The 14,934-nt window shown below is 35.8% G+C and overlaps 2 protein-coding genes across 2 annotated transcripts in view; one reads left to right on the top strand and one right to left on the bottom strand.

Annotated features, from left to right (window-relative positions):
- Positions 1-9,756, bottom strand: part of LOC134790035 (leucine-rich repeat neuronal protein 2-like) — a 62,559-nt gene extending 52,803 nt beyond the window's left edge. Inside the window, exon 1 of the mRNA XM_063760789.1 lies at positions 9,439-9,756. The gene's annotated coding sequence lies outside the window, so the exon portion shown is untranslated. The remainder of the gene's footprint in view (positions 1-9,438) is intronic.
- Positions 9,757-13,810: 4,054 nt separating this feature from the next.
- Positions 13,811-14,934, top strand: part of LOC134790021 (adenylyl cyclase X E-like) — a 33,325-nt gene continuing 32,201 nt past the window's right edge. Inside the window, exon 1 of the mRNA XM_063760765.1 lies at positions 13,811-14,317. The gene's annotated coding sequence lies outside the window, so the exon portion shown is untranslated. The remainder of the gene's footprint in view (positions 14,318-14,934) is intronic.

Consider the following 14,934-nt stretch of genomic DNA (forward strand, 5'->3'; position numbering starts at 1 on the left):
ACAGGTAGAGTTAAAATAACAGTTTGAAGAAAAGTTCAAAAACATACATAGATTTTCAACATGGGAAACCAATTGTAAGAAAATATATTGAAAATAAATAAAAACGGGTCAAATTATCTAATCATTAGGTCTGTAGGGTTGTAGCTATTTTTTAATTACGTTACCGTACCCCCAGAACGATTACAATGGGGTGTGGCATGCGGGTTGCCAATCCTTCAGGTTTCTTGAAGAACCCCGTAGTTTTAGCTACTATAGTCTAAACCTAACAAAAATACCAACATGTAGCATCATGTAGTCAACCTCAGCATAAGATTATATGATGTGCATAGTAAACCCACACATATATTTTTTCGGCCCAATCTCAAATAAGCGTTCGCCCGGAATATTGCTTTTATATTTGCCAAAACACGAGTGGTAAGTTTAACCAAGCAAGTATCGGTAAATCCGGACAGTAGTCTGTAGCCGGTATATCCGGTCGGAAGAGGCGAATTTCGTCCGGATATTGAATATCGATCGCACACCCTTAACCCTGATGTATCGCCGGTCGTTACAAGCCCTCTAGGGCCGATGAAAGGATATTTGCCGATTATTCAATTGTGTTCGGCAAAAAATACAATAACGATTTTTGTTGGGTAATTGGCTACTGATGGCTTCTAAAACTATCATTGATTGAACACTACTACTGCTTCTTCAAGTATTTTCTTAATAATCTCTCTAGCTACATATATAGTCTGCCTGATGTCAATTTTTAAATAAATAAAGAGTCGTAATAATACTAATTATAATAAATACAGTGAAACCGGGTTAAGTGGGACCTGGATAAGTGAGAAACCTCTATAGCTGGGACTCATGGTGCGGTCCCGACACTTTAGCACTGAATTACCTCTGTTAGTGAGATAAAACGAACCTCTATAACTGGGATTAGTTGTTGTGATTTTATAGTCACATTTACCTCTATAATTGAGACAGAGATTGTATTTTACCTCTTTTACTGAGACTATATTTATAAGATTACATTTTCCTAATTGTTTTTTAGAATTTTATAGGAATTGACCTCTGTATCTGAGATAACGTCAATCTATGACCTCTCTAACTTGGACTTTATTGATCAATTTCCATATTCTTACTAACTCTTAGTTCATCCACAAATTCCGCATTTGCTTAATTGTGTCTAAACGACTTCAAGTTTGATTTAGTTTTTTATGTAAGTAGTTAAAACTATCGAAACGAAAGCTGAAACCTTGATAAGTAACACGAACAAACAAATTTTCATTTATTAAATTTCTAAGACGCAATGAAATCCGTATCAAATTTAATGTAATTTTAAAATATCTATCCTTTGGAGAATAATTCAAACTAAATTCAAAGAAATAATTAAACAGACTTAAAAAATATTTAGGGACAAGGATTATTTTACCTTATTTATTTTTAAAGATAATTACAAAATACCTTATTAACCACCTCTATAACTGAAATATACTCTATTCTCACCTCTATTAATGGAACCCTCTGTAAATGAGACAGAAATTTATTTGTACCTGGCTAACTGAGAGCCTGGGTAAGTGGAATACCTCTTTAAGTGAGACAAATCTGCTCGTCCCTTGAAGTCTCACTTATCCAGGTTTCACTGTATAAGGATATAACAGAGTGGAGGCGAAAAACGTTGGCCCTATCACACATTAGTATACTTTAAATAATATTACTTAAACTAAAAGTATATTCGGATTGATAATAAAAATCGGTCTATACCAGTACACGGTAAGAGACGTCCACGGAACTTGATTCTTACTAAATAAATAAGCCAGATTACAAGCCAGAGGCATTGATTTCAAACAAGTCTGTTGCTAGCGCATAAAAAAGGGTTTTATATTTTATTTTATCCGTTTTGAAATCGGTTTTTGTTTTTTTTTTAATTATAACAATTGCTTAATATTCAGAAATACAAATGTGCACTACATGCTATTTCGGAACGTAGGCAGAGTGGCAACGAACGAAACGGCAAAGTACACATGACATATTCATGAAGTCCATATCTCTGCAAACGCGGACGGCGTGCTAATTTTATAGGGCGTGTGAACCCTTCGTTTACCTGGGCGGCTCAAAATCGCGTCAGCAGATTATGATAAGGGGCTTAATTTAACTTATTTTTATAACATCTTCGAATGGGGTTTTATTTTCAATGTTGACACTTCTGTAACTAGTGACAATGTATTTCTAAAAGTCAAAGCTTTATTTTGATGAAATCTAAGGTAGGCTTTTTGTAAGATAACGAAGCCTGCGTTGTGGATTTCAAAGTATGCATTTTTTATTCAATAAAGTTGAACCAAAGGAAAATAAATAATAGCCTTCTAAGGCCCACGGTCCTAGGTGTAGTACTTATTCAGTTCGATGGCATTTAAATTACTATATTCAATTGGAACAGACTTTAATTTATATTGTTTCGTTTAATTTTCATACAAAAGAAAATCATCATCGAATGTCACCAATGTGAACAAGAAGTAAAGATTCCAAATGCAAAAAAAGATTCCCAAAGATACAAGAAAATATTTTGAATATGTACATTTAATTTTTCACATCAAAAAAAGGACGAAGGATTGCGTAGCATTTCAATTATTACCATATGTAAGCTGTTTGTAGAGACAGTATCTCAGGGCCAAATATAATATTGTCTGGCTTTACTTCTGAAACAATAATTTATCCAACACGTTTTATAATTCAATTTTCCGATAGCTACCATCAATCAATGAATACTTTGTACCATTATAATATTGTTCGCAGCAGGATAATTTGTAGCTAAGTTCGGATATTACGCATTCCCTTATACAATGAACCTACAATCAAGTTATTGTTCACTCGACCATTTCTACCATTGAGAGCGCTATAAAGTCCGCTCCGGGATGAAGATTCAGTAACGACCCGCTCTGTATTGCCAAGCCGTGGCAAGACATAAACTTTTCGTAGCGAATCGTTTTGTATTCAGTAGTAATCCCTTTATGTCCGCTAGGGCGACACTGTCTTAACGATGATAAAGTACTCTTCAGCGTACCTACGAATGTGCCGCGAAGATATAAAATATTAAGCCGTCAGCGCGTTTCAGTTTTAAGTGTAAAATATCAAGTGTCTCCCTAACCGCGCTCGCAAAGTAAAATGTTTATGAATGTAAGAAAGTTTGTGTTCGGTGGCCAACTTTTAACGTCTCTTGGCGGAGCCCGGATTACACGGGAACTGCGTTAGGTCAACCGCTGAGACCGGATAATGGAATAAAATTGTGGACTTTTCACACCGCTGTAATTCAAAACCGCCGATGAGAGCAATTGTATTTGAAAGAGGGGGTGTGCGTGCGGATACTTCGAAATTGTTTTAAATAGGTAAGTACATACATTATCTTATAGTGTTGGTAGCGAAGATTTACCTGCTTACATTATTTTGTTGAGAATAACATGCAGTTTAATTTATAACCACAAATCGAATAACATATTAAAATCTGGTCGTAGGTAATATAAATAAAGTAAGTATTTTTCCTAGAGAGTTGTCAAGCGAACCCCAGGCTCCCATGAGCCGTGGCAAAATGCCGGGATAACGCGAGGAAGAAGATTAAGAAGTAAGGAGATTACCTTCTATGATCTGAGGAATAAGCTAAGTGTAAATAAATTAGCTAATATTCTTATTTGTTAAACAATAAAATACATATTGTTTCCCCAAACAATAAGTTACAAAGTGTTACAACACACTACAGATATGTCATAGATAATAACTAAATTTAGTAAGATAAATATACCCTGAAATTGATTGTCGATTGACAATTAGCGTAATAATGATTGATTTAAGCGGTTGTGGCGATGGATCTAGGTGTGCGTGCGCAGCTTTTAGTTTACAGCTGCATTTAATTGTCGGCGGTCACGCAACTCTGCATCTGCCTTAATCTTCGAAACGCCTACTAATTTTCCATTCCAGCGAGTTGACAGCTGATGCTTTTGAAAATCATTAGCGTTACATTGTAAGTAACATGTTAATGTTAAAAACAAGCCCCTTTTTCTTCACGACGGTTGCGTGGTGTAAAAACAAATTCGTCACAATCCATTTGGCAGTGTTAAGTTAATTTGTTATTGTTAACTTTACAAAGTTATTATGATCATAATATATATAGAACTAAACAAAAACACTAACAGGAATTATGGTTTTTTAAATATATTTTTCCATATAAAAAGTTTTTTTGTAGGACTGCTCCGTAATTAATTGATATATATTACTTATAATAGATACAGGTCCCAAATCATAAAAATGTGTATCTAAAAACGAACTGGTAAAACGCCTTTTGTTCAAAGGCAGACATGAAAATACGAGTTAAAAAACGCTGTTCTATTATTTCTGCGGGTATAGTCTGTGTAGCTTTTGATTGGAAGTTTAAATAGCCAGCGGTCGAAAGAAAACAAACGAAAGTCGCACAAGTTTGCGTAAGCATTTAGCCGATCATAATGGTTTATTGGTCCATAATAACAGACAAACCAAAACCAATCACATCGCTCCTGACAGGCTATTAAAAATCGAAATAATTGGAAACGAAAGCAGTTTATCGAAATATATTGCGCTATTTATTTTAACCACCGATGTATATAGCCCCGAGACAAATGGAGGATTAGCTTCTCGCTACATCAGCCTACACTACACCAGCCTTGTCAGACCATTATATAGCCCAATAACGAACGTTGAATTATAGAAGTACTGTGAAAAGGAATCTATAAATTTAGGCTTGGGTATCGTTTATAGGCGATTTAATTGTAAAATATGTTAACGCTTAACCTTATAAATAAAGGTATTCGGGCGATCTTGTAATTCCTCAAGTTTAAGCAAGCATCATTTGCTTTACAGACATTAATTTAGCACGAAAGTGAACATTACTAAAATACTCTTAATTAAAAGGGTGAAGACATAAATCTGATATGTTAATTCGGCCTCAACCACCAGATTACTTTCGGCCAGTTGAGTAGAATTTATCAAATGAAAGGTGATATACATACAGGCCGAACCGGGACGGGCAGCGGTCGGTCAGATCAATTTTCTGTTTACAACCGCCGGCTATCAAAGAAAACCGCCTTAGACCCACTAATTGGTAGTAATAGTACCGCGTAAACACAGCCCGAGAGACCTCCCTGACTGCCTTACTTAGGCCATCCGAATCGATCAAACAGTAAATCAACTAAAAGTATAGGATTAGCGTCGTTTATAAAATACGGTCAAGCATAAATCAAATAAAAAAACGTGCTCGAATAGGCTCTTGGGATTGTGAGAATTTTGCATACCTAAAGTAGTTTAAATGTTAAAGTACTTTTAGCCTGCGGCTAAGACATGTTTTATGTCTAGAAAGACAAAAGTTTTTTATTGAATTTGAACATAAAATGTTTTTGTTCTAATATTATCTAAATGTAGATAGGTATGCCATGCAAAAATAAATGCTACTTACTGGAAAGTGCCAGCAAATAAAAGTTTCATACTTTTATCATCGGACATTGTTTAAAAAGTTTTGTGGGTACTTACCTACATAGTACAAGTTGGAAGTGACTATAGTCTAGATAGACTAAAACAATGTACTAGATGGTGATCACGGCGTTTAGATAGGTAACTATTATTTTTATTTGTTTAATATCGGAATGAAAAATTATAAAGTATTAAATATAAGTATAGCCTCGTCTTGCCCAGGACACCTAACATACGGTAGGTTATTACTAATATATTTAGTAATATAATCTTCCATCATTGAACTTTCTAATGTTCTCCAAAGAAAACTCAGATTCATTCTACTTGATTGTTATGGATTAAACGGACATCGGACGTGGCGAATAAAAACATAATTGGTATAACGCAAATACTACAAGTAATCCGAATAAGGAAAGAGAGCGACATTGCGAAATCCACTTCGGAGCTTTAGTAGAAATTGTTTTTGCAAAGAGAAATGGCATCTGTTCGTAAAAAGTTAGAATTTCGTAATAGGGAACTAGAACCAGATGCTAAAAACGAAGTTGCTTTGTAAACATGCTTTTTCCTAACTTTTTTTATAATACGTACGGAACATTTTCTTTTTGTTAACTGTAAGTAGCTATATTAGTTTATTTTCTCATTACGGAAGAGATATTAATTAAAACATTAAATCTACATAACACCATTATGAAAGTTCAATATTGTTCACCCGTCGACTATTCGAAAGTTAATTCAATATTAAAGTCATTCTTGTTTTAGTAGTGTGACCCCTCTTAATCTAACCGCTGTTCAAATTTGAACAAACCGAACACCAAGAGGTTACAGGCCAGGACTTGGTCACGTCGGCAATATTAAATTAACTCTCGACGACTGGTTCAATTCACTTCTGACCTTTCATTAATTACTCGTTCCAATAAAAACCTTACCTATTAGAGAAATTTTCACGGTATAAAATTGGTAACAGGAAAATAACGAATCAACTCTTATTACTCAAATACATTGTCTGAACGGTATTTATCCTCATTTCCCAGATTAATTTTAATAAACAAGCCGTGATGGCTCAGTCACTCTAACTAATTCTACAACGGAAGTCATTATTTCTACAGCAATTAACATTTTGTAAACCGGCTAATATAATTTAGCTACGTCAAGCTTATTTGATATGAGACTATGTTTTTTATAAGCACGTGAGCTCGCAGTTACCTCAGAAATACTTATTAGTTTTGAATTAGACATGCATCAATAGTACACTTAATAGAACTTCCTAAGATTTTTTGCCCGAAAAACCCTCGTGAAATTGGGCCGGCCGGCATAGTGGATAATTTAGAAAACAAGACGCGCTGCCCTCCGAAATGTAAGGATAGATTGGACGAGCATGGATCACGGAACACGCATATTTAACATCTTCTAATCTCCGAAGTTGTGCAATTTTGCCGACAGACGAAATGGGCCCCTGTGTTTCCAAACCAAAAAGCATCTGTAATTTCTCCGTTTGCTTACATTTTTTGCATACATTTATGGGACCTAAAACATGAAGTCAATTGGATATCTCTGCGTGATTAATGTAGATTGTCAGTTTTTTATGAGGTTTCGAAATATTTAAACCGTATAATCACATCAAACTGAAAGGCAATACGCGGCTACGCACTAGTATACCTACCTATCAAAATTATTCCAATTTGCCAAAAGGAGCGAGTCCGGTGACCTCTGGGAATATCTTGATACATTCAAAAACCGTCTGGAAAAATTTTCGAGGTTTCGTTTAGTGGAAATTCCTCGCATGTTTCAACGTACATCGCTCGTCCACCGGCACCGCCCGGCAATCTCATCTTACACGAGGAACATGCTCAATAAATAGTTTAACCGTCACACGATTCGCGATGGCTAACAAATACAAATCATAACGCCCGGCCGCTGCCTTTTTTGTTAGAAAATCACAATTCAAATAAAGGGCCACTTTGAATAATAATACGTGGGCTATAAAAGTATCACATTTCAAGGCGGTCAATTCTGATTTGTAATACAATATAATATAGGTAGACGACTAAGAACACAAGTGGGCAGGGACGCGCCTAGTTAAAAAGTCTTAAGCAAACTTTACTCGGAAGTCCAACATAAACATTGAAGTCGAGTAATCTTTTCAAGTAGCCGGAGTGATAAGACAAACAAAAACTTTTAAGTGCCTTTTTATCGATCGTTAGCATTTTGTGACAATTATAACTCTTTTTAGTTTCGTTGAACATATGTGACGTCCCACGGTCAAAGGTACCTTATGGCGGGTATGGAGTTATGCATACCCCAGTAATCTACAATAAATAAGCTATCGATAACACAAAAGATCAACCTTCTAGGTTGCGTAGTTACAGAGATATGATTTTTTGAAAATAATGTTGTGAAATGAGCAACTTTACGATAGAGAAGTTTTAAGTTTAGCCGCCTAAAAAACTATGTTCCTGAAGTAAGTTACATAGTTGACTACAAATAATAATGCCTTATATATCTGAGATTAAAAAAATATTGCGACTTGTTCTGTAATGCAAATAGAAACTTTTGATATCGACTGATTTATGTGTATACTAACCAATCTCTTGAAAATAAAGTTTTATTTCATTTTCACGATTGATTGCAATGAGCTCTCAAGATTTAAATTTTATCTATTAGAAAACGACACTGACAGACAGTTTAAGCAAAAAACAATACCGATTTAGAGGTGAAAATGTATTTTCTGACTTTTTCATATAAAATCACAAAATTGAATATTTTTACTTTTAATGTGACACACAATCAATTTTTCTGAGCACATATGAAAGAAATTCTGTCATTCAAATGAAATAAATCCTAAAACCCCAACTAAATACTATATTTAACCCCTTATGCCACTTTAAACTTACATAACAATAACAGTATTTGCTCCATACATTTACGAAAAGGTACCTTATGGAAATAAATCTAATAATACATCACTACAAAATATCAATCATATTATAGTTTATCTTTTATGAATAGAAAATATTAATTTACATTAAACTGCCCCCAATTTAATTAGTTCTTCGTCATAATAATCTTAAAAAAGACCAATAATTTGTATGTAATGAAAAGGTACCTTGTGGTCAAGTTACATGATGAGGCATGATGATGATGGAACAGTTAGGATAAACTAATAATATTTTGGGGTTAAGATGGTATAAATCGTCTATTTCTTATCAATAATATATTTCGGTTGCTATTGAAGATAAGCGGCATTGAGGTTCAATGACCTCAGATATTCCATAAGGTAATGCGTCGGGTATTGGCATTTTTCAGCAAACCAATGGCTGATTTACTGCATGCGACCAAACCAAATGAAGATTATTCTAGTTAAGACTTGACGAGAGTAACTTTGGTATAATAGCAGTCTACTTGGATTTGTGATGTCGGTCTATGTACGGTTATAATATTTGCGAGGCGCCCCAACCAGAACTGAAATTATCAAATTAGTTTTGCAGAATGCTAATACAGTTCTCTACCAAACTTCTTTTCCCGTATTGACTAGTTTTTTTGGGAATTTTCAATCTTTTTTCCATAAGGTACCTTTTCTACTAAACTCTGAGACGACATTACTAGGCTTATAACTAACTTATAACAAAAATAAAAACAGGTAAACAAACGTTACGCATTAAGGTTTCAGATCACACAATAAAAAAAAATGAGCATTTTTTCACCTCTTTACAAAACATTTAATATCTCCGAAACTAGAAACCCTCATAAGGTACCTTTTCCCGTGGAACGTCACATATAGTGACATAATTATTGCCAGAACTCAAAATGACTTAACTAAGCCTATTTTTGACAACTAACAAGTACTCATTTCCACCAAATTTTCAGGAACGTTTTCGTTATTAAAATAAAGGATATTCGTGTTCTAATGTGATAAAACTTGATGTTATATATGATATAGATGATAGTTAAATTAAATTAACATACCTTTTATTCATGTACAAATTATTTTTTTCAATTAACGTCCATTCAGCCAAAAAAGAAGACAGCCACTACAACTGAAAACAGAATAAGTCAACGAAAAACGCCTCTTAATAATGGCACAGTCACGTCCAAATCCAGTTCGGGGCACAGAACACACGTAATGAAGCTTTGTTAATTATCTTTCGTTTATAATATCGGGAGCGGGCGCGAGCGAAGTGTTGGGAAGACTGTGACGCGGTCGTCCTCGAGGCGCGCTCGGCGGTGACTGGTCCACGGCTCGCGTCGTGTGTACAGAATACACCCCCAGTGCCCGCGCACCCTACGGGCTACGAGCGCAACGCGTGTTCCATGCAATTTTCCATAAATTTTCGCATAAGCTCCGAAGCCACGCTGTCAAAAGCTGTTTCTGGAGCTCCCTGAAAACGTTTAGGGTTTACCGCGTAATTGAATTACCTGTAACGCCGCCTTTTATCAGCCATCATGATTTAGGATTTGATGATCAAGATACCAATTTATATAGGTATTTTATTTTCGTTACTAATTTATTAAATGTTTTAATAAAAAACTCGGTGTTTACTTAAACGTGTTAAGGTTTAATTTTAGTGTAAGCTACAAGTTTTAATGGCGAATCGTAAGAAACAGCCCAGTATATAAGTAATTAGGTAGCTTTTGCTTTAACTATTTTTTGTACGTAGGTAATTAAATGTTACCGTAAAACCCGTTAGTCGTGTAATTTTAGTTTTGACTAATTGATCGGAATTTTTTTTAATAGAATAGAATAGAATAGAATAGAAATCGTTTACTTCGACCAACTTCGGATCATATTACATTTACATTTACTTATTATATTAAAATTAAGATTAAAATTAAATTAACTATTTTACATTAAAATTAAAATAAATTATAATAAATTAAATTCAATAATTAAAATTAAAATAAATTATAATAAATTAAATTCAATAATTAAAATTAAAATAAATTAAATCATTATATTCTAACTTATACTAAAACAACAAACAATAAGAGCCTTAGAGAGGCTTGGACACCAGTACGTGAATCATATGACAGTGATTCAGGTACTGGCAGTCAAACCTCTCTGCGAACGCCCTCAAGATGCCGCTGGAACTAGCCCGTACTCTACGCACCAGGGATGTGCAGCGTTTCCTCATTGTGGTGTAAAAACAGTCCACCCTGGCCTCCGCGAACATCCCCGACGCACTACAAAAACGAGGTAGTCCCATCAGCACCCTGAAGGCGTTATTATATTGTATACGAAGAGCGTTGTACTGCTTTTGGGTATAGCACGCCCACAGATTAGCAGTGTAAAAGGTAGTACAGAAAGCTCTAAAAAGAGTCTTTTTCACCTCAGTGGAGCAACTAACAAATCTGCGGGCCACCATATTCGCTCTAACACACAACGCTCTTCGTTCCCTTTCAATGTCAGCATCATCTTTCAAGTCAGAGGTTACTACATGCCCAAGGTATTTGAATCGGTCCACCCTATTAAGTGGAGTTCCGTTTAACTTAATAGGAGGTACTGGTGGTAGTTTTTTACCTCTAACTTGAAAGACCATGCATTCACTTTTCTTGACATTATATGTCAAACCGTGACTGAGTGCATATTTCTCACATATATTTATGAGCTTCGCCAAACCACAAGGAGAGGCACTCAGCAGCACCATATCGTCTGCATAGCTTATATTATTCAGACATGTATCGCCAATGTGGCATCCGATATTAGTGCTGCTGAGCTCCTCTAAAAGTGCATTGATATACAGGTTGAAAAGCTTGGGCGAGGTCACCCCTCCCTGCCTCACCCCGCACTCCAACCTGTATGGCTCCGAATAAGCGCTTGACCATCGTACTACATTCCTCTGGTTTAGGTACCAGTATTTAAACATTCTACGAAGCTCAACCGGCATTTTCGTGTTCTTTTACTTCCGCCAGAGGACGTCGTAGTTGACGAGGTCAAACGCCTTCGATAAGTCAAGGAAGCATGCATAAATACATGTGCCTCTCTCTGTGTAGTGCTTGACAGTTTCCTTAAGACACAATATGGCAGTTTCCGTAGAGAGTCCAGGCCTGAAACCGAATTGATTTTGATGTATATCAAGGTACTTGTCCAATTGTGTACTAAGCAGACTGTCCAGCACTTTAGCTACCACTGTCGCTAGCGAGATCGGTCTGTAGTTGGTTTTATCACCTACATCACCACCCTTATCCTTGACAATTGGTACTACCACAGTCCTCATCATTGCCTCGGGTAAGTACGCATGACTAATGCAGAGGTTGTACAACAGAGCGAGTACCCTCAGCAAGTGAGGGCCTGCATTCCTCAGGTGTTCAATACTGAGGCCATCGTGACCAGGAGATTTTCCACGCGACATAGATTTTAAAACCGTAGCAACATCTTTCGCTGTAAATCTAGTTTTAATCTCCTGGTCACTCAACTCATCCTCCAGTAATGAACATGTCAACTTTAAGGGTGACGCCACAGTAAACTGTTTTTGAAATAAACTGGCTATACACTTATGCTCACTAATGCCCTCAATACTCGCAGGAAGGCCAGGTTTACTGTTTAGGTTCTTCGTGGCTTTCCAGAACCCACGAAAGTCACGCTTAGAATGATGAGATGCAAGGATATCCATCCTTATCTGGTCAGCGTGTTTTTGACACCATTTCAGTTTCGCTTTAAAAATACCTCGGCTTCTCTGCATCTCATCATAATAATAACCTGACTCCGGTCTCCCATACCAATTCCACAACCTAAACTTCTCCCGGGCCTCCCTGTGGGCCTCATCTACATGTTCGTTCCAGCCAATTACAGTTTTCCTTTTCTGCGAGCGTTTTAGTGTATAACTCCTCGAGGCGGCATCGCATAAAATATTAATTACATTGCTATATATATTGTCAATAAGTTTTTTGTGACCCGCCTCACAACAATGACTATCACAACTTAATAATTAGTCTTAAAAGTTTTGACGCTAAGACACTTTGCGATATCTAGTTTTGACTGAAAATAAACAGTTTTCGACCAAGGCATTTTGGAAAACTAGTTTTAACCAGGGAACGCACGGGTTTTTACGGTAGCATAATTATGCGCAATAGTAAACATTTAATGACTCTATTAGAATCAAAGTTTAAGGTCTGAATTTCCTAGTTCGTAACCATAGTGGTTGCATAGGGATAACGGGAAATAATATTGAGCAACCAGAAGGATTTTGGGTTAAATTTATTTTGTATTAGGGTAGAGCGGGATAAACAGACATTGTATAATTTCGGAAATTACCCGTTAATTTTATAGTATTTGACCGGAACAAAACTAAATCGGTCCGATCATAAACTAAACCATAGATTATTTTTACGACTACAACTAAACTAACGCCTCAAGATGCGTGGGAAATACAATTTTATTCGATTCACTTGCGTTGAATACCTACTAAAATTTACAATAAATTATTATATGTATTTTATTCCAACGGACCAAATCAGCCAAGTCACCTGTTGTTTTTTATTAGTCAAATAGGGTCCCTGGACTAGTGATTCACGTCAAATATAAAGCATTTCTCCCGCACTCCTAACAGCCAGTATTAAACTACATATTTAAGTGCGAAATACATAATAAGCGGACATTTCTGTCTATGAATGCCAGGTAAAAGTTGAGTATACATTAAAACGCAAGTAATCGACGATTTATTGTGTTGACAACGTAGTGGACTATTAGCCAACGCAGGTCCTAGGTTAACATAGTCGGGATACCCACTATGGCCTCCTTTACTAGCCAACAGGGGCTTTGCAGCACCTTTGTTTCATAAATAATCATATTGTACCAAGAAATGTTTTTTGCTTATAGGATGAAAGGTAATAAATAATTAGTCACAGTACTTATTTTAAATAAAAATCCGGTAAATTGTAAATTAAATTCTGCTCTAAGTATAAAAAAATATCAACATTATTTTACGCAATGGAATGACACCGATGCCCTTACAATGATTCTTGAATATGTTGCCAGAAATAAGTATAATTATTGTTATTAACTGACACGATTAAACAAAAATGCAACAAGATACTTCTTTATTTAATAATACTTAGCTATAAATTAGTTAAATTTACGTAGGGCCGATCAAATATGTCATTGTTGCCTCCATGTCACGTGATACGGACATATTCATTCATAAACATATGAATGCATATTTATTTTACATTTGCATTAAATCGGATTAAATGTTTGTATTGCTCAAATTTCAAGGCATTACATCTTAATAACACGACGTTAACTGCATAAAGTTCAACATTCTTGCATAATATAAGTGGCCTGTCACGAGCCAAATTCATCAATTTATTACGACCAAAGAAGTTTAATTACTGTTAGTCAGGGAAATGTTACAGTTGACACACAGAGTGGATTACGCGACTTAACAAGCACAAAGAGACTCTGAAGTGCCCTCCTTGTAACTTCAATCAAATCGGACTGATACCCAATTCCATATTTACATTTTCCTCTCACTGAGCACAACCCCGCGCCATCTCTCGGAATTTTCATGAACACAACCCACACACGAGTCCTTTAGATTTCTGAGTTTCCTCGCCAGATGGAGTTAGTAAAACAGGTGTTAATTGAAACATAAGGCGGCCACTATATTCGTGTCCTAGAAAATGAATTACTATTATTTAGATTTAGTATTACCCGTTATCTTCGTGCTGCACAGAAGTAGAAACTTTAATATCGGGTTAACTAAAATGAAACGTTGTAGTTTCCAGCAGTTGCATTTTATTGGAGTAAAGTGGCTTAACTTTTGACATTACGAGTAACAGTGAAGCAAGTGTCGTAGTAAGGGACGAAATATGTAAAGGAAATTTGTATCTAATCACTTGCAAGTAGGTAAGAGTAAGACAAGTAGCTATCGTCGTTTCAAAACCCTATATAACTTAACTATTTGGAGTTCAACCCTGGGATAGAGGCGCTACAAATACCTTGCACCTATGGGAATTTTGAGGATTTGTCATAGGTGTACCTATACTTTGTATACCTAATCAGGAAAGTGTGGACTAGCCTGTAGTTAATATTTGTTAAATTCCAATGTTCTCACAGAGATGGAGGATCGATAGAGTTTACTTTATAATCATTACGTGGTTATTAAAATCGGGTTCCAAATATTAAAAAAATCTCAATTACCTATGTAGGTTCTGCCTTCCATAACTTCTCTCCGAATATCAATTTGATAAAATCTGGTGGTGTACTGGTGTTACATGTACAATAAAACATCTGAAGGGGCCACTGAGTACCAGTTCGCCGGACGATACCAGTCAGTTAAACGCAAATTTTGACAGCTCCGAACAACTGACAGGCTGATATCGTCCGGCGAACTGGTAATCTGTGGGCCCCTGAACTTGATATCCTAAGTTTCTACAACTAGCCATTCTCACGAAAAGATCACTGCTCAAGAAGCAAACAGTAGGTTGTTAACATTTATAAAGTATTAACAAGGTTCAGATATA

The sequence above is a fragment of the Cydia splendana genome, chromosome 4, assembly GCF_910591565.1.
Source record: "Cydia splendana chromosome 4, ilCydSple1.2, whole genome shotgun sequence".
NCBI classification, from domain to species: Eukaryota; Metazoa; Arthropoda; class Insecta; order Lepidoptera; family Tortricidae; genus Cydia; species Cydia splendana.